We start from the raw sequence: 23,473 nt of genomic DNA, 5'->3' as shown, positions 1-23,473 counted from the left end.
CACATTCATCCTGCAGTTATTTGGCTCTGCCTAATTAATGATGGTGCCTAAAACTAAAACAAAAAAGCAATCAAAATGAAGTATCCTTGGATTGAGGCACTTAAAATGTAGTACAGAGCGTTTGCTAATCAGAACTCAGCCAAGTCCCTCGCTGACCCTCCAACAGTACTAACCATGACTCTTGACTGGCAAGTGAGACATTACCCTTGCAGTTGAATGCCACACACATAGCTGCCATTTTGAGAACTCTAGCGCATATTTTCAGAACAGCTTGAAGTTCTGTTTGCTGAGGCTGCATCCCACATAAAAACAATGTCCTTGGTTCTCAAATTACCACCCCTCAACTTTGGTTGACATACTAAAGCCTTACCTAAATTTTTGTAAGCATTACAGACAACTAGAAGAATGTGGCAATTGGCAGAATTCTCATGCAGTTAGAGATCTCCGAATAATCTCAAGCTTTTATTCAAAATATATTGATATGTAAAAAGAACAGATGTTGTGACTCTTACCAAGCTCAGAGAAGGCAAATGGAAGGCTTGGGCAAGAGGACCAGGAGTTTGAGGCAGTCCTGTGCACCAGAGTGCACTCAAGAAATAAAAAGTGAATGTATATGTACATATGTCCACATGTATTGTGACATATGCATGTGTCTAAACATTCCACATATATTCCGTGTGTGTGTGTGTGTGTGTGTGTGTGTGTGTGTGTACATATATAATGTATAGGTCTACATGTATATATTGCCTACTTAAAAGATAATTCACATACACTTTCAAATTTGAAAGGATGCCATTATATCATCAGAGTAACCAAGAAAGACTTCAGGTACCTGTTCCTCTTCCAAGACCCTCAGCCATTTCTCCCATTACAGTCACTACCTTTCTTTCACTCTCTGCCCTGAGACTCTGAAGCCAAAGCCTGCTGTATCCATTGTCCCTGCTCCAGGAGGAAGCTTGGACCCTCTAAGTGAGTCCCCAATTCTTAGAAACCTATTTCCCATAGCTGTGACCCTTGACACAAAGACATCCCCCCATCCTCTATGCTGTACTTTATCATTTAATGACCTTCTGATAGAAATTGTTTTAGTTCATTGTCTTAAACATGTTCTATCTCTCTCCAACACCCAAAAGGCTCCAAGAGTGAGTCTGTCTTCTTTTTCTCTCCTGTTTCCCAAGTACATATCTCAGTGCAGAGTTGCAACAAACATTAATCAGATATTTAATCAGAGTGAGAGAGTATGGGGTCATAGGAGTCAGTGGGGGACCTTTCATCACCATGGTGATTTGAATGAGAAACATACCACATAGGCTCAGACACTTGAACACCTGGTCACCAGCTGGTGGCACTCTTGGGAGTTTTAGGAGATAACAGCCTTGGGATAAAAAGTACTAACTAAAAGTGGATTTGAGAGTTTATAGCCTTGTCACACTTCTAGCTATTTCTTTCTGCTTCGGACCTGTGATCTCTCAGCTTAATGCTCCTGCCACCACATCTACCACTTACTGCATCCCATGGTGGACTCGAATTCCTCTAGAATCATAAGCCAAAATAAATTCTCTCTTCCTTAAGTACACTTTGGTCATGATGCTGCATCACAACAGCAGGAAGGCAACTGATACAGGACTGCTGAGACATTCAGCCTCATACCTTGAGCAACAAACAGCCTCTCCAGTGTGAGACAGTCATTGTTGGACTAAACGAACTACAAGTTGACTGTGGCTTGGAAGGATCTGCTGGGAACTCTGCTAGTCATCATTCAAAGGCAGGTGGGAGAACCCTGACATGGTGCATAGTCTGGGTTGAAGATATCTATAGACAGTTCCAGGCAGCCATTCGCTCAACTTAATTTTAGCCAATATCATGAAATGAAGTATGCTGTCCAAACCACCCATGGCCTGTCATTACTAAGGATACATATGGTAATTGCCACATCCAAAAGGATTGGTTCTTATATGAAAATAAACTGCATAGCACCTGGCATAGGATGAACACTCAGGGACATTTTCTTCTCTACTATCTAGCATGTGTTCAGGGAGAAATGGAGAGGATGAAGTCACTCAGTAACCAACTGCCTGGCTGTGTGTTCTCAGAGTTACATCTTCAATCATTTAACAGCTAGGTATTGAGAACTGTCTGTTGGTAGGCATAGGCTGGGCACTGCATTTTCTAGCCTGGTGAGATAAGAATGCAGAGAGAAGCAGCCCTGGGGACTACAACTTCACACCATGAACAAGAAGAATATGGCCTATTCAGTGAGACTTGCAGAAAGAGTAAAACAATAACTTAAAGAGTGAATGAGAGTATATTAGTCAGGAAAAAGAGGGAAATAATAGAGTTGTGAACCACCATGTGGTTGCTGGGAATTGAACTCAGGTCCTCTGGAAGAGCAGGGACAACCAACATCCAAGTGTTAAAAAAAATGGAGTGAGAGTTCTGGGGACTCCTATAACCTTAAGACTTCCCCAAGATGTTACTGTGTGCTCTGTTTCTCCAGGAGAATAATATGATAGTATTTCTTCATTTTTATTGGACCCTAGGTAGTCTACTGCTGGAATTTTAAAATTCCTTGATAGGGCTGGGACTATAGCTCGTTTGGCAAAGTGCTTGCCCAGTGTGCATGAATCCCTGGCCTTGAGTCCACCACTGCATTGTGGTATATACCTGTAAAAATCAGCCCTAGGAGGCAGCAGTGAGAGGATCCAAAGTTCAAGACTATCCTTGGCTATATCATAAAGCTGAGGCCACCAACACCTGGCCTCCAAACAGTTTAGGAAGCAACTTATGCGCCAAACCCAGGAGTCAGAAGTAAAAAAAAAAAAAAGAAAAGAAAAGAAAAGAAAAAGAAAAAGAACAGTTGTAAGAAAAAGCTATAAATATGAACAGACTGGCATTTTACAAGGCTAATTCTAAGAGCAGGGATGGTTTGCTTGAACTATGATAGATATAATAATGGGATTAAAGAAGATCCCATAATCTCTGCCAAGAACACTTTCATAAGGAACCCTTCCTGTCACGAAGCTTCAGTGCATCAGACTTAAGTCCTTGCTGCAAATTAAATTCCTCTGTCCTCTCTGCATCATCCTTTATAATTAATGTTCTTCTTGCTGAAGATCATAACAGAGCACTTTCCCTCTTCACCCACTCTACAACTCTTACTAAATAACAGTACACCAGAGAGTTGGATGTTTTTCAAATGAAAATACATGTTCAGTGATAGACAATTCTGCTTCTTATGCGTTTGCTTTAGAAGCTAACCTTTTCTAGATGTGAGGCTAGTTTTTGAGAGTCTGTGTCTACCTCTGAAGAATTGTTCTGTGTCCCCGCTGACCACTTTCATGTTAGTCACACTTCTTATTGCCATGGCAGATCTCTGACATAACTTTAGGAAGAGTTTGTTTTGCCTCCCAGTTTGTGAGAACAGTCTAGGATGGGGAAGGCAGGATGGAAGGAGCCAGATGGTTACATCTCCTCCAGCCGGGAAGCAGAGACGGAGGAAAGCTTGTACCTAGCTTGCTTTGTTTTTATTCTTTCAGAAATCCCGGCACGTAGGATGGTGCCACCCACATTTAAGGTGAGCCTTCCAATCCCAGTTAACCTAATCTGGAAACTCCCTCAAAGACATGCACAGAGGTTTGTCACCTGGGTAATTCCAGACCTTGTGGGGATGATAATGGAGACTAACCATTGCGTCTATCAGCCATGGATATTCCCATCCAACTGAATGTGATGCCTAGCAGCTAAATTTCATGTGTTCTCTCACCAGCTCCCAGTGAAGTAGAGTATTAGGAGCACTGGAAACAGCACTCTGTGCCCAGGAATAGACAGGTGACTGTCCTACCTGCATCCTACCTGACTGTTCTTCCTGTGCATCTGATGGAAATTTCTCGAATGGAATGTGCTGCCTTTTAAGCCTGCTTCATCACTACACTTTCTAACTTTGCCCACTTGCTTTCGAGTTCTTAAAATTACTTTATTATTTTTGTTTTGAGGTAAGACCTCATGTAGCTGGCCTCAAACTAGTTATGTAGCTAAGAACCTTGAACTTCTGATCTTCTAGCCTCCATATGCTAAAATTACAGGTGTGTGCCCCCCCCACCTACGTCATCTCTCCCACTTGAAAGAGACCAAGGCTTAGGATGTAGAGAGGCTCCAAGATGCTCCCCAGTGTGTATGACTCCCTTTGTATTGTATTTGTAACAGAAAATTAACCACCTCTGAAAATCTGTCAATCATCTACCTCACCCTTACCTTTCCTATATCAAATGAGGTTAAGGTTGGATTATTTAAACTTTCCAGACTACCCCCCCCACAAAAGCTGTATGTAAATACATCCTCCTCTTTAAATAAAAAATATGACACATGCAAAGACACATAATGCTGTGCATTGTCCAAGGAACCCATTTCTTACCTTATTGGAGCCAATCAACTAGCTGAATCCAGGAGATTTAGACACAATAAGCCAAGCACAGTAGGGAAAGTTCAATGCTATAGTACAGTGGTAGTTCCAAATCTGGCCCAAGATTAAGTTTTAAATTATTTTTGAGTTTGAACTAGGTTATACAAATGAGATAAATTCACATGAAATCTACCTATGCTAGGACTCCAACCCCTTGCCTGTGTGGAGCACTGCTGGTCCTTCACATATCCCCCATGGTCTCCAAGCATTTGACAAGGATTTTATCATCATATTTTTTGCTATTTTTTTTCTTTAACAGAATCATTATTGGGAGAAGAAAAAAAAAAAACACACCAAATGAGTAATGATGGAGTACAGGGAATATCTCTCTGTGGAATAAAGGAGCACCCTTACTGTTTACTATGTATATGCATCTGATCCATCCATCTGTGTGACTCTGTGGGCAGCTGTGTTTGAGGCCCTGACCTGTGTTAGCTAGTGCCTTCAAATGGAGATATCCCCTCTTGTAGGCAGGAAAGAGGGTCCTAAGGCTGCACCATTGTAAACCTAAGCAAGGACCCTTATGAAACTCAAGAAGCCCAAGACAGTAGCAAGACTAAAGAGGCCCCTCCCAGGTGGTAGATAAGCAGTAGACTATTAGGGGACACAGAGGACTGTCTAGTGTTCCTCAGGATGCAGCTCTCCTGAGTCATCACCCATGCTGGAGTGGGCTTTTCAGCAGTGAGAGCTTTCCTGAGAGTTGTCCATACTCCTTTGAGGAACCCCAATAAACTCCTTGTTCACCAAGCAGAACTTACATGAAGTCACTTCTTTGGTCTGCCATCAAGGTCCTATCCAGGGTGAGTACATCAAGTGCTCAGAAATGTGTAAACCCTGGGGTGATGGAACCATCCCAAGAGAGATTGGCCATTCCTTCTCTGTGTCCCCACCCCTCCATACCCACCTGCAAAGGAAGCCAACTGGACAGAAAGTCCAGGATCCTGAACTCCAAAAAAGCCAGTCTCTGAAAAGGATGAGACAATCCTTTCCAGGTCCTGCTAGAGTAAGAAAAGACAATACTGACACCCAGTGGTCCCCTGGCCAGCTCCCATCTAATGCCCTACAATTCCTGAAGAATACAAGGATGTCCAGCCAATATCTCCTTCCTACTGTGAATATTCAGAAAACAAAAGGTCATTATCAGTCAGTGGTGCATAAAACAAAGCTATGGTGCACTGGTGTACTTTCTCACATTCTCATAAGGTTCTGTTTAAACCTTGTTTTGGCTTGAATTCATCCATTACCACAAGGCATTTGTATTCAATAAGGTATTTACCTTGCATTGTGGAAGCAATTACACCTTTGAAAACAAAATGCACGAGTTCTTTCTCAGGAGATAAAATCCCAAAACCCAGCACTGTTCTAGTGATTTCTTTGATTTGGTGATTAAACTTCTAAGCTCTGAAGAACAAATAAGAAACATCTGAAACCATGAGGACAGGGACTCCATTTGAACTGTTTGTGGATCTCCGGCACATCCTGGAATCCTTAGGTGTGGAATAATGAGGCTCCTGTCAGGGTGAGGGCAGAGGCAGATATGACAGCAGCAACACACTTTTGAGACTGGCTTTCACTTCTGCTAGGCTAATAGTAACCAGAGTCTCACAGCCAGCAAGACCTAAAACGAAACTTTGGGTGACATTTATTTTGATTGTTGACTTCAGGAAAATAAAAGAGTGGGGAGTGAGTATATTTTAATAGTTATTCTTTCATATTGAAGATTTTCATTTTGCCAGAAGTGTCTATAATAGCCTGGTATTCTGATCAGAACAGAAACGACATATTTATGTAACACTCCAAATCAGCCTTGGAACAATGGTGTTGGAGAGAGACATGTGAGGACCTAAGGAAGCTTAAAAAAATGATAAAACATATAAGGATCATGCTTTTCTTCAACCTGTGTGGGAAAGAAAAATAAACACTGCTCTGGTGGCACAGTCCAAAGGCTCATAAACAAGTGAGATAAAAACAGAAAAATAAAAAGTAAACCAGCCACAGTTAAACAAGTACACACCATCACATCTCAAAGGTGGTGGCCAAGAAAAGAGACTCCTTCCAAGTCCATCCTCCAAAGGCCCCTGACTCTCTGAGCCTATTCCTTGTTGTTCCCCGATTGCACAAAATGAGGAAGATAGATTCCTTATATGTCACCTCTGAACCTCAAAGCAGCACCAAGAATGGAGATGGTAAAAGGTATGGGAGCAGAGCAGTGGCCTACTGGAGCTTCTGCACAAGCCATAGATACTAGGCATTATGCTTCATTAAGAGCAGCTATCTCACACACACAGGACAAAATAAAATAAAATTTAACAAGAAAAACAAATCTATTCATCCAAGAAATGTTGCTGGCATCCAGCCCTGGTTGTGAGAGTCAGTCAACTAGACTGGAAATAGAATCACCATGGAAGCATACCTCTGGGTACAACTATGAGGCTATTTCCAGAAAGGCTCAGTTGAAAAGGGAAGACCTGCCATGAATGCTGGTGGTCCTATGCACTGGGTTCCTAAAATGAATAAAAAGGAGGAAAGGGCTGAGTACCACATTCATCTCTATGTACTTCCTGTTTCCCGACAAGTTGGCTCAAGCTCTTGCCACTACATCTTCCATTATGATGACGATACCCTCAAACTGTGATCCAAAATAAATCCTTCCTCCCTTAAGTTATTTTTAGCTAGAATTTTGTCATGGTAACAAGGAAATTAAAGAGCAGCTTAATCTCACTTCCTCTACAAACAACAGGCTCCAAATAGGAAGCCTTATACCTGGGGCTAGAGGAAGAGGAGCCTGAAAGGCTAACACAAAATGCCTAAGTGAGCTCCCTCAGACAACTTAGCAGAACTGTGAATATCTCCATTTCATGGACAACAATGTTCCAAGGATTATTCTCAAGCACTTAATCTAACAGAATCAATTAATGGGCATGTGACTGTTTAAAAAACAGCAAACAAAAGTTAAGTCTCTCAAAATCTAGCCTAAAAACAAAGACAGAATAAATAAATTAAATATGCTGATTTAGAACTAATGAATTAGAAATGACAAGAAAAATTAGACATATTTGAAACAAAAACAGGATAGAGAAGATGAACTTAATCATAATAAATATAAAAAGGTGTAAAGTTAACACAGAACAGAAAATAGATGTGAAAAAGTGTATATTATATTCTAAAAAGAGAAAATTCTTTGAATGAGTGTGATCCTCTTTGAAATCATATCTTTTCAGATGTAATCAAAATAAGGTAAGTGAATCTCATGGGTCTATAGGCATGAGGAAATTCTGATGACTCAAACTTCCATCAGCATTAGTGACTTACATGATGTTTTCTGTACCACAGCTCTCTTTACTGCACACTGGTTAGTGAGAGGAGCCACTCCAAAAGGACAGTTTACTGTTGACCCAAGAAAGTAACATTCTAGAAAAATACAGGGGCAGTGAAAAGATGATGGATTTGCACATAGTAAATGCCATTAAAATAGTCTCAGCTTCAGTCAGAGAAGCCCCACTCAGCAGTAGGCAATAGTCAAAGCAGAGATTTATAACCCAACAACAAAGTGCTCAGAGTAAGACTCCTAAGTTCTCAGCCCTAGACAAGACATCTATATCACCCATCCGAGGCCCAGGAAACATTGTGGAAGAAGGGGTGGAAAGATGGTACCCCTGTAGAATGGAGCGAGTGATATAAAATGCTATCTTCTAGATATGATGTGGCCATGGCAGTCAAGAGCACAGGCAGCTGCCACTAACTTATACAAGGCCTTGAACCCCAGGATGGTCAGCAGAGAGTGTCAGCAGGAACAAGAAGCAGGTAAGAACAGGTACTAGGAGAGATGTGCTCACGATACACTGAATACACGTAAGAACTTGTCAGAAATGTAAAAATAATGAGAATTTCACTGAAACGTTTTATGTCATATATACAGTTTACTACAAAGTTTAAAAGGAAACACAATGTGGTTGGCAGAGATTCAGGAATGGAGGTAGGGAGAAAGAGAAGATAAAGCAAAGAAGGCTATTAGGGTTGTAAAGTGATTCTGTGTGAAGCTGGAGCTGTCGTTGCCTTACATACACATTGTGTCAGAATCCAAAGAACTGGCAGAGGAGTGAGCTTATGTATAAATGGCAGACTCTAGTTAATAGGAAATTTTTGGGCTGGGTGTGGTGGAACATATCTGTTATCCTGCCACTTGGGGAGAGGATACTGACTTTGAAACCAGCCTTGGCTTTATAACAAGACCCTGCCTCAAAAAAGGAGGGGAAGCTTTATATTGGTTCATTGACTGTAAGAATGTACCACATCAATTCAAGCTGTTAGAAATAGAGAAACTATCAGAAACTATAAGAGGGTTTTAACTGTCTGAGTTAGGGTTTCCATTGCTTGAAGAGACACCAAGACTACAGCAACTCTTATAAAGGAAAACCTTTAACTGAGGATAGCTTACAATTCAGAGGTTTACTTCATTATAATTGTGGTAGGGAGCATGACAGTGTGCAAGCAGACATGGTACTGGAGAAGGAGCTGAGAGTCCTACATCTGAATTGGCAAGCATCAGGAAGAGAAAGAGACACTGGGCCTCTGACCTCCACAAGCCCATGTATGGGCATATGTTACCCACATGTGTACACACATATAAATACCCACACACACATGCATACAAAATTAATAATTTATTTATTAAAAGTGTGTATATCGAACACTGTGCTTTCCTTCTGCTCAGTTTCCCCAAAGCCTAAAATTACTCTGAAAAACTGGGGGTTTTGTTTGTTTTGTTTTGTTTTCTTTTTCTAAGGTAGTTCCTTTTCTTGTCAACAATGGCAGTTCTAAGAGAAATCTTTAAAAACTCTTTGGTTACAAATTATAGATGAAGGGTGACATTACCTTAATTGCATATTCATATTTCTTCTCAATTAGTACATGGTTTTTTTCTATTCAATGATTAATATTATATATCAAATAATTTGGGCTAGTACTTACAAAATACCTATTCTTTGCAAGGCTCTCTGATAAATACACTTTTAAATAAATAAAGTAAAACACTGTCCCAAAAAATCCCCCCTGAGGTGGACAGGCAGGATGACCAAGCCATCTTCACGGACACTTTCTCTGCATACTCAGGTCACCTTGTTCCCTAGCAGTCTAACAGGAAATTAGGACTCCTCGCCCCCTCCCACATACACACACATCCTTCTCTCTTGCCATATACACAATTTTATAGATTCCTGGGCTCTTCTCAGCGAAAGGATGATCATTTCTGCCAGCCCACAGCCACATTGATATTCATGGGACAAACGTTTTGTAACTATACAGCAACACCCTGCTAATGTAAATTTCATACATAGCTTCCAAAAGGTTAAACAATGCTGCCCAGCTCTACTGTGCCTGGAAAGCAAATGACAGCAAGAAGCTCAACCTTGGCTCGGGATGTCCTCATTGAGAAAGTTCTCTCACAACAAAGTATCACCCTCTGCTTAAGAGAGAGGCCCAGTACCCTTTACAGTCAGTTCCCTAGAAATGGGAAGCTACACACACACACACACACACACACACACACACACACACACACACACACACACACACACACACAAAACTTTCTTGTCTCAACAACTCATCCATAAGTAAAGGATAGGAGGAAAATAAAGATGAAAGTGTTTTCAGGTTTGCTTTATGAATATACATTTTAAACAACTTCCCCAAATATTCCTAGAGTATCATTAACTCCTCTCACTGGTCCTTATATTAGTTCTCTGGCTCCATACTCTCTCATTCAGTCAGTAATACTTATTGAGAGTCTCTCATGTGCCCAACTCTCTTAGAGGTTCTAGAGATAAAGCAATGAAAAATTCATATAACTTCTGTGTATATAAAGGATTCATAATCTTGGAAAGGAAGACAAAAACAAGTTCAATTTTGACTGTGCTCAACATAGATAATGTAATAGTGAGAAAAATGCATGCACATAAACTTTAGATGGGGAGGCCATCTACAAAAGGGGTGAGGGGACATCGCCAATGAAACATGGCTGCTGAAAATTATCAAACCATCTAGAGCTACATGGAGGCATCTGCATGGAAATACACTAGTGTGCCTTAGGCTAGAAAGCAAGCCAGAGTAAGAAATGGAAAGTTAGGGGGAGGTAAGGGATATAAAGGCTGAGCCATAGAGGAACCAAAGGAAGGATTCTGGCTTTATGCTCCATAGAATAGGAAAGCTTGTGAGGCTTTTATTCAGAAAAGCAAAATTATCCAGTATTGCTGTGGTATACAGAAAGGAATTCAGAGGAAGGGGATTGGCAAAAGAGAGAAATCTAGGGCAAAATGGAAGGAACTATATAGAAGGAAAGGGACTGACTCCATGGCCTGGCAGAGCTGCAGAGTCCCCAACCTGGCAGACAAAAGAAGAACATTTGTTGTTGTTGTTATTTGATGTTTGCTGTTGTTAAACACTGAGGTAAGTGTTTGCCATAATACACATGTGAAGGTCAGAGGACAACTTCCAGGATTTGGTTCATGTGAGCCAAAGAGATTAAACTCTAGTCCTCAGGCTTGGCAGAAAGCACTCTTACCTGCTGAGCCATCTCATAAGCTTCAAAAGTGGGTCTTCTGACCACTAATCCATACAAAGGAACACACTAACCCTCTATATAAAGACGACTTATCTGCTCAGGATAAGCCAAGAAAGAAGCCACCAGTATGTCTCAGAGAGGAATCTTGATAAAGAAAATCTTATGGAAGGTACTAGAACAGAACCACTGATGGTTTTAGCTATGAGTAAGTAGATAAAAGAGAATTCATTCCCAAGTTTTGGCCATTCCAAGTTTTGAGCATCATGATGAGAGGTCCAGTTTTCTGAATGGAAGATGAATAGCTTTATGGTACTGAAAAAGAAATTGTTTCAAGCATGACTGAATGGCTTGTAGACAATATAGAGGCAGTCACGTCAGAGGAAGAGTAGAAAAAAAAAAAAACACAGAGAAAACTCAACACTGTTCATGGGTGTCAACTACACAGGTCAGGCAGAAGATAAGCAACTAGATTCCATGCTGTCCCATCAGTGGCTTCCCTGATCTCACACAAAGACTGGACATGAAGACAATTCATTCTAGACACAGCAGCCTAGAGGGAGAAAGCTGGACAGTGTTCACTCAACATGTGTTTTATACCACATTTTCAATCAAGCATTCCCATATCAATCCAGACAGTAGATCATCTACAAATTTAATTAAGAGTATTTGTACAGAATCTCAATTTGACCATAAAAATTTAATGCTTAATATAGTTTAAGGTTCAATGGACTTTCTTTTTAAATGGAGACAGATGAAATGGCCGTGGATTAATTTTTCCGGTCATTCTCAATATATCAGAGTTAGGAAGACAACTCGGAAGACTAGATACTCCATGAGGCAGGCTGAATATTAGATAAAATATAGGGCTTAACTGTCTTCTACAAAACTCCCCCTGAGCAATGATTTATTGTCTCTAGTTAACTAATTATATGCATCATAGTAACATCTAAGTAAATGCCTCTCAGAGCCAAGTACTTCTCTCCACATCCCTTTCTACTAGCGGCTGGCCTTTGGAAACAGGCAGGCCCCACGTGTGCTTGCTGACAGTGGTGTGGGTGTGATGGGGGTAATAGCCTACAATGTGTTGAGCCAGACGAATGAACACTTCTAAAGCCTGTGAATTTATTCATATTGTTGGGTCTTCCAACTTAAGAAGAGTTTTGCTAAACTACGCTGGACCTGGAGTTTAGTCTTAGCTAGTGTGCTTACCAGTTTGGCAACCTTGGAGAACACAGTTACCATTGGTTTCTTCAAGTGGGAGAGTAATGCCTTATCTGGATACTTGATAAGAAGGAGAACAAATAAATGGAAACAATGCATGAAAAAAAAAAAAAAACCAATGACTGTTTCTCTTGCCAGGATAAATGAACTCAAGAACAAGACCCACAATTTATCTGAAATATTTCGTTCCATGTTACTTTCAATTGTCAACTTGTTAGGTTCTAGAATCACCTAAGAGAGGAGCTTTCAGGCACACCTGTGAGGAATTATCTACATGAGGTTAGCCTTGGCTATGCCTATGACATATTATCATCATTAGGAGAGATAGAAAAACCCACCCTGAAAGTAGGTGACAGCATTACCAAGCTTGAGTCTTTAGGCTGCATAAAAAGGAGAAGAGAGCCGAGTGCCATAGTAGCTCTGCTTCCTAACTGCAGAAGCAAAGTGACCCAGCTTTTGCCCCTGTGACTTATCTACCATGATGGACTATACCCACAAACTGGGAGCCAAAATAAATCCCTTCTGTTACTTATGCCTGCATTCTATCACAACAGGAAAAGTAACAAATACATTCCACAACAATGGAATAGCAGAAATTAAATGTTTCTGGGCTGATACTGACACAGCATGAAATCTGTGCTTCACACTGACATTAACAATCCATCAATGGATATTGTATTCTTTCACACTGACACATAACAGTCCATCAATGGACATTCCATTTCTTCTGCCTCCTTTCTTCTCACTAGAGGGAACCAGAGAGTTAGCTTATGCTTATTGATTAATATAAGGAAACCAAGGCCCAGGGAGGTAAGATGACATATATGCAAATTTGCATACATGCAGATTTACATAAATCTCTCCACCTTAGTTTCTCCACCTGTCAACCTAAGGGGCTTAGAATGAAAGAGTGATTTTGAATTACTTGTATAGCAGAGCTTACCTACAGAGCTAGAGAGAAACAGAATATATGCCCTCCGTTTGTTCAGAGCAGTTTGGCTTTTGGATACAGTACATTGGATATCATATATCCAGTTCTGTATCAGTTTAGTGAGAAAGGAGGGTTTCATGCAGCTAACAACTATAAAGTATTTTACAGCATCAATTGGTACACCAGTTAAAGGTTTATTTTTTGGCTGAAACATGATGTAAATGGAAATGTCATTGAGGAGGGCAAATCTCTACATTGCACCAGGTCCCCTTAGCTCCTTTCTGTCATACCAACCCACTTCACTCAGGCAACTGCCCTCTGGCTGACTAGAGATTACTCCCACCTGCCATCTTTCATGTCTTGGAGAATCCTATGATTTACTTGCTTGGGTTCTTATCTTCATAATTAAAATGTCAAATTGGTGGTTACAAAATATAACAGAAGGTTAGACGAGATGGTGTATTTCGTTTTCCCACAGCAGTTCTGAATACGTGCAGCCTGTGCACACTGCAATTTTTCTGTGGGGTCTGGGGGCAATGTTCCCTCTGTCATCACCAGCCTGCCATCAGGCATCCATTAGCCAAGACACAAAGGGAGAAGGGAGATAGGTTAGTGGTTCATCCACCTCATCTCCCTCAACTTTCAAACACTGAGGGCAGAAACTAGGGAATATTCTTTCCACATACACCACACAGTGCCCAGTCAAATGTAAAAATCTACATGAGTAACCACATGGCATTTACTGTGGAATGTAATATATCAGACCACAAAACCAATTTTCACACATTCAAACTTTGAAGTAATATACTATATTATTTCTGATAACAGTGAAACAAAAATAAAACACCAAAAGAAATTTTCTTTTCACTTTCTTTCTTTTTTTTAGATAAAACCCAAGGCACTGTGTATGATAGTAGTTATGCAGTCAAGCATTGAGCTACCCCTCTGGCCAAGAATCGTTAGAAATTACACAAATTTGTAGAGACCAAACAGCCTACCTTTGGTCAAAGAAACCAAATAGATATTATATGTTTTCAAAACAGGTGAAAATGGAAAACAAAAAACAAAAAACAAACCCAAAACAACAACAACAACAACAAAAAAGTGTATCAACATTTGTAACAAAAACACAGTACTGAGAGAAATTTATACCAATAAGTATATATACACTTCAAAGAGGAAAAAAGTTAGGAAGATTTCAAATGATCCATAATTCAGTTAGCTTCAGCCTAGGGGTGCAACAATGGTTCCACATGTACAAATCAAATCAAGACAATTATTTGAATTTCCAGCCAAAAAGCTTGGTATTGGGTTCAAACACTTGCCCACTTTAAGATATATGTAGAAAAGAAAATGTACAGGGAAAAACATTTTTTTTTTACAATTTTGGCCAGAACTAAAAGTTTTTAAAGCCATCTCTTTTGCCTATAAAATTACTATAACTTACAGAAAGGATAAAGCAAAATCTTTGAAATACATACATAGATATGTTGCTGTGTGTCCTCTTTACTAGGATTGAGAGGCAATCTTTCTTTGGGGAAATGAAATGTTTTGTTTTGTTTTGTTTTTTTCTGATACCAGAACTCAAGCAATGGCCCTGTTACACTTCTAATGATATTGTCATAGGGTTTTAGTGGTCCTTATTATAATATGTCACATCAAGAGAATAAAGAATAAAAATCATACATCATCTCAGTATATGCAAAAAAATTCTTTGACAGAATTCAACAGTCCTACACGATAAAGGTTCTGAACAAACTAGTATTTCAATATATAATAAGGGATGTATATAGCAAACCCACAGCCAACACCATAATGAATATGGAAAAACAAGCATTTCTTTTAAGATAAGGAATAAAATGAAGGCATCTCCTCCTACTATTCTTATTTAATAGAATATGAAAAGTATTAGCCAGAGCAATTAAGCAAGAGAATAAAAACAAACATACAAATAGGAAATGAAGAAGTCAAATATTTTAAGATGACGATTCTCTATATAGAAAGATCTGAACTCAACCTAAAACACAATTTAAACTTATAAGCAAATTCAGTAAAGCAACCAGGTACAAAATCAAGATATAAAATTGAGTAGCTTTTCTACACATCAGTAACAAATTTCCTGAGAAAGAAATGGTGAAAGCAATCTTAATAACTTGTCCAAAAAGAATAAAATATAGGATTAAATTTAGCCAAGAAAATTAAAGACCACTACAATGAAATTTACAATTTAACAAGTACAGAAGCATCATGAGGAGGAAGGAAGAGTGAGTAGAGGGGAAGGGAGGGGAAGGGGGATGTTACTGATTATAGTCACTGACTTTGGAATTTAACAAGGGAAATGAGGTCAGTAAGGTGATGAGGTATGGGGAGAGAAAATGGAAGGGTTAACAAAATACAAATCCTATTGAATTTGAAAGACTGTGGGAAAAGGCTGGAGACACAGCTCAGTACATGAGAACTTGTCTAGTATGGACAGGCCTTGGGTTCAATTTCCAGCTACAAAGGAATGAAGAGACAGAAGGAAGGAGGCAAAGAAGGAAAGGGCAGAGGAAGGAAAGGAATGAAGAAATAGTGGAGGAGGAGGGATACTGCGAAGGTGTGAGGAGAAGACTTGGAGCTGCAGCCTACAGGTAGTGAGCAAAACAAAGAAGAATCCAATATGTCCCATTGTACAAGGAGAGTGAAATTGTTCATCCCAAAGATGTGAGGAGAAGGACCACTGACTGAAATCATTATGACCAAATTAATTAAAGCAAGCAATTAATTAAAGCATGCTTTTTTTATTCATGAACATGGACTGCCTCCCTCTAAGACAAGATTCAAGAGGTCAACATTGGATGTGAGGAAAACAAGTGGGGTTTTTTGTTTTTGTTTTTGTTTTTTTTAATATTTATTTATTATATATACAGCGTTCTGCCTGCGTGTATGTCTGCAGGCCAGAAGAGGGCACCAGATCTCATTACAGATGGTTGTGAGCAACCATGTGGCTGCTGGGAATTGAACTCAGGACCTCTGGAAGATCAGTCAGTGCTCTTAACCTCTGAGCCATCTATCTATCCTGAAAACAAGTTTTTTTTATAGCTCAGGGGTAGAGGGTTTCCAAATGGGGGATTGGTGAGCAAATAGGCAGGATTACAGGAGCAGAACATAAGCATAACAAGTTAGTCATAATGACTTTCTGAAACAAACACATGGTTGCAAGGTAGTCACAAGAAGGTAGTTATAATAGGTGGTCATAATAATCTTTTGAAACTAAGGTTATTATGCTTCCTGGAACAGGCAGTACAGAACCATTTGTAGTTCAGATTACAGGTGTGGCATAGCTCAATTCTTGAGAAACAGGTATTTAATAATAAACAGGAATAGATCTCGTTTATTTTTACTACAAGATGGCTTTCAAGTCTAAGATGAGGGCAGGCTGGTTTATGAAAATCTACAACCTCTAACACCCACAGACTTGCCATCATTATGTGCACTGAGTAAACTGTTCTGTGCCTCCCTGATGTCTTTATCAGAGCATCCCCCCCCACAGGACTCCAGAGGGCCCTTATACACTTCTTTGCAAATCCTTCTTTTTACTCTTGTCTCTCCTGAACCACCAATCTGAAATCAAAACCCACTTGAACCCATAACAAATGCCAGATCATTAACCTCTCCCCTCAATATCTCCTTCCCTTCTCCAGTCTATGCATTGGACCTGGCCCTGTCCTGAGGACACAAGTTCCCTCACAACCCTCCCAAATGGTGGATCATTTTACCTAGCATATAGAAGTAAGGTTTTCCCTTTGTTTATGATTATGACTTTGTTCCATTCCATCCTCTGTTTAAAAATAAAAGAATTATTAGCTTTGGGCCTCATGCTACTATATGATGTCACAAATATAGCTTCCTGGTCAGCAGATGGCACTTGGGTCACCTCCAAATTCTTTAGCAGTAAGTTTCTTCTTCATTACCACTTTATTACTATCCTTTTCTTTGCTCTTGAGATATGAACATGAATGAATTATCCAGTAGTCTGGTCTCTTTTGTGTGTGTGTGACTTAATCTTACCCACTACCTTAACTCAGAGTGCTATGGGCTAAAATGTGTCCCTCAATGCATATGTTGAAATGTGGAAATTCCAATTATATGGCTTTTGGAAATGGAGTCTTGAGGAGAAAATCAAGCTTAAATAAGACCACACACTCTGCTAATTATTGGCATAAGACCTGAGTTTGTTTCCCAGCACCAAAGGTGAAGCATCTCAGAGCTTCTTGTAACTTCAGCTCTAGGTTGCCATCTTCTGGACACCTTAGGCATCTGCAACCTGCACATACACATGCACATTTCCTTACATCCATATGCTCATATCTAAATAATAAAGCCTTAAAAAAAAAGGAGTTAAGATTACATCCCACTTTTTGATAATGTGACTTGATATCATCTAAAAAATTCAAGATTGAAAACCACATAACTAACTTTATTATTTTATTAGGCTGCATTTGCAGCCATCTAAGACCATAGGTTGGATATGCCTGGTATATTATGAACAATTAAAGCACAAAATTATACCTCTAACTTCAAATGTAGGACTGTTACAGAGATATACCTTATTCCATTTTATCTCTTCAGGGGAGAGGAAGCATACATTCCCTGATTACATCCAAATTCCTGTTCCCCTGATTGAACTCTATGAATTTGAGGAGATTTCTTTTGTGTCTGGAAAGTGAAGATAACAGTGATATGTGCCTCCCTGGGTTGTTGTAAGAACTGAAATAAGAGAGAATATATAGAAGTGAACAGCTATCAACCATAAGCTGTCTGTTTTCAGGAATAAAGTTTTATTGGAACATGACAGTATCATTTGCTCAGACTTTGTCTATGGTTTCTTTCCCATTACAATTACAGAGCAGAGGAGTTACAGCAGATATCATCTAGCATGCTAATCCTAAAATACTGACCATCTGGCATTTTGTTGAATAAAAAATACTTTGTGGACCTCTGGCATATGTACAGGGTTTAAAATAGATTGAAGCAACTTAAATTCTCAATGAGCAATGGTGCATATATCCTTTGGGGGGGAAAAAAAAGCTTATTTCAGTTTGCTCAGAATTGAAGGAAGAGGCTGGCTGGGGGAGGGTAGGTAGAAACAGTCACTTGCATTGGGAAGCTTAGCAGTAAAATTCCAAAGCACACACAGCCCTTCACAGAAGCCGGCTCTCCCTCTGGGCTGTGGTATAATGTGTGCAGTGGGCACAGAATGGGGTTGCAGACTTATTGGATTTTCCTGTCTCTACTAATGCTGGTTAATAGACCTCATACCAAGCATGAAATATGTTCTCAAGGCTGAAAACCGTGTAAGATGCCTTAACCCCAACCAAGGTTCTCACAGCAAAATGGGGAAACAAGTCTAAGAAAGAAACTAGGAAACTTCTCACACTATACAACCCCTCGAAAGCTAATAGCTGTGGTTTAGTAAGATAATGAAGACTAGCCAGAGGCACTGATGCCTTGAAGTTTATTGGGTGAGATACATAGAAACAGATTCCTGTCACAACTTGAGCTGTCTCAAGAGATAAAAAGCATTTCCTAAAAATGTGCTTATATTTCAGACACTGACACACTAAAAAAATAAATACAACTTTAAAATCCCTCTACATACCTCAATGCATCGTCCCTCACACTGGATAAAAAGTGCAGAAGCTGGCACATAGACGACATGCATGTCCTCATTCTGCCCATTGCCTCATGACATTTCTCATGACACCCATTTTCCAGCTGACAAAAGTTGGGAAAGTGGGAGCTGTGATTGGATGAGAGATGGTCATGTGGTACAGAAGTGATCATCTGGACATAGGAGCTAACAGCCCAGGCTTGGATCATAGACCTGACACTAGCTTAGAAGGCTGTTGAGCCGCTATGGGTTTTTGCATCCTGCTTCCACAGAAGTGTTGTGAGGACCTAAGGAGAGGGGGAATCTTTAAATGTTTAGCATGGGGCCTGCACATATGCTCTCAGGAAGTGTTAGCTAGCATGTAGTCATCATCAGCATTGTATTTCTATTGTCAAATTGTAAGGTACAGAATCAGAGCCTTGGAAACCTGCTGTAGTTAGTGATGAATTAAATTTCATCATAGCGGAGGCATCTAAAAATCTATACCCACTGTTGTTGGATCTAGAGGAAAGTAAAAGGATTGATTTCTACTATGCCTTAGCTCTCTTAAGTGTTTATAAGTATTTCATCTTCATCCTCCATTAATAAAATTTATATCCTACTTATTAAAGCTACTACCTTTCTCCCCACAACCAAAAAAAAAAAAAAAAAAAAAAACCAGAAAAGTTACTTTTCAATAAAATACTGCCCATCTTACAAATAACCAGATCAGCAGAAACTAGATATTTTCCACATAAACTGTCTATCATAAAACATATGATGGCTTCATGCTTTACAGTCTAATAGGCCATTAAAATACAAACTAGTTCATGGTAATCCAATAATGTGGATTGCGGGTGTGTTCTAACCTGTTTGGTCTGACACATTACTTTGCCTTGTCCCTAGGGTATAGTCCTGGAAGGGTCCCATGAGGACCTCAAATGTCAAGGCCCCTCATCCTCAGCACACACTTCAATATGACTATATGAATTCTCTCTCCAGCTTAGTGAGAACATTGATGATTCTGTCTGCTTCCCAGTTCCACCACAGCTGTTTTCAAAAGGGACTTATCTCCCTCAATTCATGAACTGGACAGCTGGGGTATGTAGGAGAAACACATGCAAAAAGACTGTATTCCTAATCATTTTTGTTTTCTATGAAACTGCTCTACCCTGACAGGCCCTAACTGATTTGGCTTATACTCTGATTTTGTTTTCCAGACCCAGAAGGTTGCCAAAAACTCCTCCTAGTTTCTCAGCCTTTGCACTCATGACAATTTTAAATCAGAACATGCTTTGAGTGGGGGCGGGGGAAGGGGGAATTGCACCACAGAATGGCAGACCCCATCCAAGGAACATTTTCCCCAAGATCTTGACTTTTCAGTTCCTGGCTGACTTGGCAATTCCTTGGTCCTTTTGAAAAGTCTGCATTTTGATGAGCTTACATTCAATCAGTCTGTACCTCAGTTATCTCTGTGTGTTTATGCAGGTACACATGTACAAATGTGTGTGCAAGGGTACATGCCCATGTGTTCACATGCATGTAGAGGTTAGAAGACAACCCTGAGTATAATTTTTCAAGTTCCATGCACCTTTTCTTGATTTCTAGGCTGTCTATCACTGGCCTGGGGCAGCCAATCAGAGAGCCCCAGGGATCTCCCTGTCTCTGCCTCCTCAACATTAACATTACAGATGCGGTACTTAAGTGCTATCTAGTGTTCCCAAGCTCAAAACCAAACCAAACTGATGGCAGACCTCACAGAGGAATTGGGTATTAGAAAAGTTCCCTTCAAGCTCATGACTTAGGATGCTGTTGGCTACCAGTTCAATGTGAACAGACCAATGATGTTAGAGTTTCTTTAAATAGTAGCATACTTGAAGTTGATTAGAGGGTGGAAGCCTGTGACTAGTGGTTTTTAGGAATCTACTCCTATATTTCTTCTAGAATCAATGGTTCAATGCCCACTAATTTGGGCATTTAATATATTATAAATATAAAGATAACAATTATAGGTATCAACTATACATAGATGTATCTGTATTTGTGTGCATGTGTAAGTAATATGGGTTACATGCCCATAAACAATTAATTGTATTGCATGGTGGGAAAGAGTCTTGTGATTATTAATGAGATTTAGTGTTGTTGTTTTCATGTCTTCTAAGGCATCAGCAGTTTATCTACCCCTGCTTTGCACTCTCAGCACAAACATCCATCATAATAGAAATAGCTTAATATTACTCTGATGATAGTAACAATGTCCCTTAGAATGTGAAAACAAAAACAAAAACAAGCTTTTCTTTACCAGACTGAAGTATTCATGTCTACCTTAAAATACATATCTATATTTTCCTCATATTATCTATACAAAATCCACTGATTTTGTTTTTCATACCTCGTGGAAGTAGTGTTTCCAGATGCTTTCAAATTGTTAACTCCTCAGAGTTTTAATAAGCCTTGATAAAAATATGTAAACAAAAGCAAAAATTCATACCTAGTATTTGCTTTGTTTCTTGGTCATTTCTTAGGGAATGCTTTTGTTTTATGTTGACAATGTTGTTAATTAACTATTCCTGTTTTATCTCTAAATTAATTCCATTGAAGTATAAATTAAATTGCTTACAAATTATCTGTTTACATATTTTTAAGCAGGAGGAGATAATATTCACAGCATGACTTGAGAAAATTATAAATAGAAGAGATTAACTTGGTTTGTAATAATGCCAAAAACAAAATTAAAGGGAAAAGAAGCCTTTTATTTTGACATTATAGACAATATAGCCCATGGGGAGGAATATCCATATTTAACTTATATTGCCTTTATGTCTAAAATGAAATTTGATAGAGGAAAAATGATGATTTACAAACAAACAAAAAAAGAAGATATGAGTGGCTGAAATTGATATGTTTGAAATCAGGATGAAAAGTAAATAAAAACTGAAAGTTATAGTTTGTTGGTCCTTTAGCTTCAAATAGGGCCTTGCTCTACAGACCAGGCTGGCCTTAAACTAGCTAACAGCTTCCATGAGTGCTGGGATGACAGATGTGTATTATCATGCCTGGCCACTCTTACAAAGTTACTAAACGTGATATTTAAAAAATAAAATAAGCTGAAAGAAGCTGACATAGTTCTTCCTAGAACCTACAGGATATTCTGTGCTGTGGGATGCAGAAATATGAAGTAGGAATTCAGATGACTATGACAAAGCTATCCCTGGAAGAAGCCAAGGACCTTTCCAGAGGATAAAGCTAAGACTTGAGGAGTCTTGGTGATATTGGCTTTTGAATATTAGCTATTTCCTGCAACAAATTTCTCATGTGCTATTGTAGCTTTTCCATTCCTAGAACAGTATGTTAACCATTCATTGGACACAATGTCCCCTATACAATTAAAGTATTTGGATAACTTCTTCCAATTGTGCTAACAACAGACACAGTCAAGATCCCTAATTTCATGTCTATCTGTAATTATTGTCATTAACAACATCGGGTCAGGAATTTCTCTAGAAGAAAGCAGCTTATCTGAAATACTTCTCAGACTTTCTAAGAACAGGCTGCAGATAGATAGCATCCAGACTATCTGTTAGAGAAGGCCTGGCAGATGTGCTAATTAAGCTTAACCTTCTTTCTTCCATAGTGCTATCTCTAGTTCTAGATCTCCCTTTAACAATTAACTCAGAACTAAAGGGCTTTTACATAAAGGTACATCAAGCTGTGACACAGGTTACCTAGTTACCTAGATACACTTCCCCTGCCCCGCCAGAAAATGGGCAATCGAGTTAAGAGAGATACTGCTCCAAAGGAATAAAAGACAGTTTTATTTCACTCAGTGACTTATAGAATCCTATTTATCATTTTACCTAACCACTTCTAAGAATATAGTTTGAGTACATAAAATCTACTTTTTCAGATCTTTTAACTGAATTTAGCCTTTAGTTGATTCAACCTCCATTAGCCACTTCCCCTTTGGGTTGTTATGATAGCTGACAATTACTGCTCTTTGTGTGGATCTTATCATCCTTCCTTTTGACCCTGGGGGAATTCAAGCCCCTGTGACCTTGCCTTGGCCAGAGAATTGCTATTGCATGGGTATATAACTGAAAAACCTCAGAGACTTGGGGAGGACTAGATTGGGGAACTAGAAAAATGAGGTGGAAGATGAGGAAGAGCTAGATAGGGAAGAACAAGATGAAGAAAAACAAGATGAGAAAGAAGCAGATGGGGAAGAACTAGATGGGAGAATTAAGATAGAACTTAAAGAGAACAGCAGAAAATTGTAGAGAGAAATCAGGCAAGAACAGACTAAGTATGAGGGTGTAGCAGGATCTGTATATAGAGAGAACTGGCTTAGAAGAATAAAATGAATGGACTAAAGAGTTTCATGTATGTAGACTCATTTGATATCATTAAGATTAGATTCCTCAGCTAGATTAGATTAATTAGATTCTTCCATGGACCCTGGAAAAAGACTATTGAGGGGCTGGACCCCAATAGTCTTTGTTAGCTCTTAATGACCTTGAGTAAGAACAGCCCTCATGAACCTGAAGAAAATGTATGTTCTCACTGCCATCTACCTTGTATAAAACACTTGTTACAGGGAAGAGATAATGAAATTGTTCTTCATTCTGAGGTCTAAAGAGAGAGGGTGACATCAATTATACATACATACATCTA

The sequence above is a fragment of the Onychomys torridus genome, chromosome 8 (assembly GCF_903995425.1).
Source record: "Onychomys torridus chromosome 8, mOncTor1.1, whole genome shotgun sequence".
In the NCBI taxonomy this organism is placed as follows: domain Eukaryota; kingdom Metazoa; phylum Chordata; class Mammalia; order Rodentia; family Cricetidae; genus Onychomys; species Onychomys torridus.
This window is presented reverse-complemented; position numbering follows the sequence as displayed.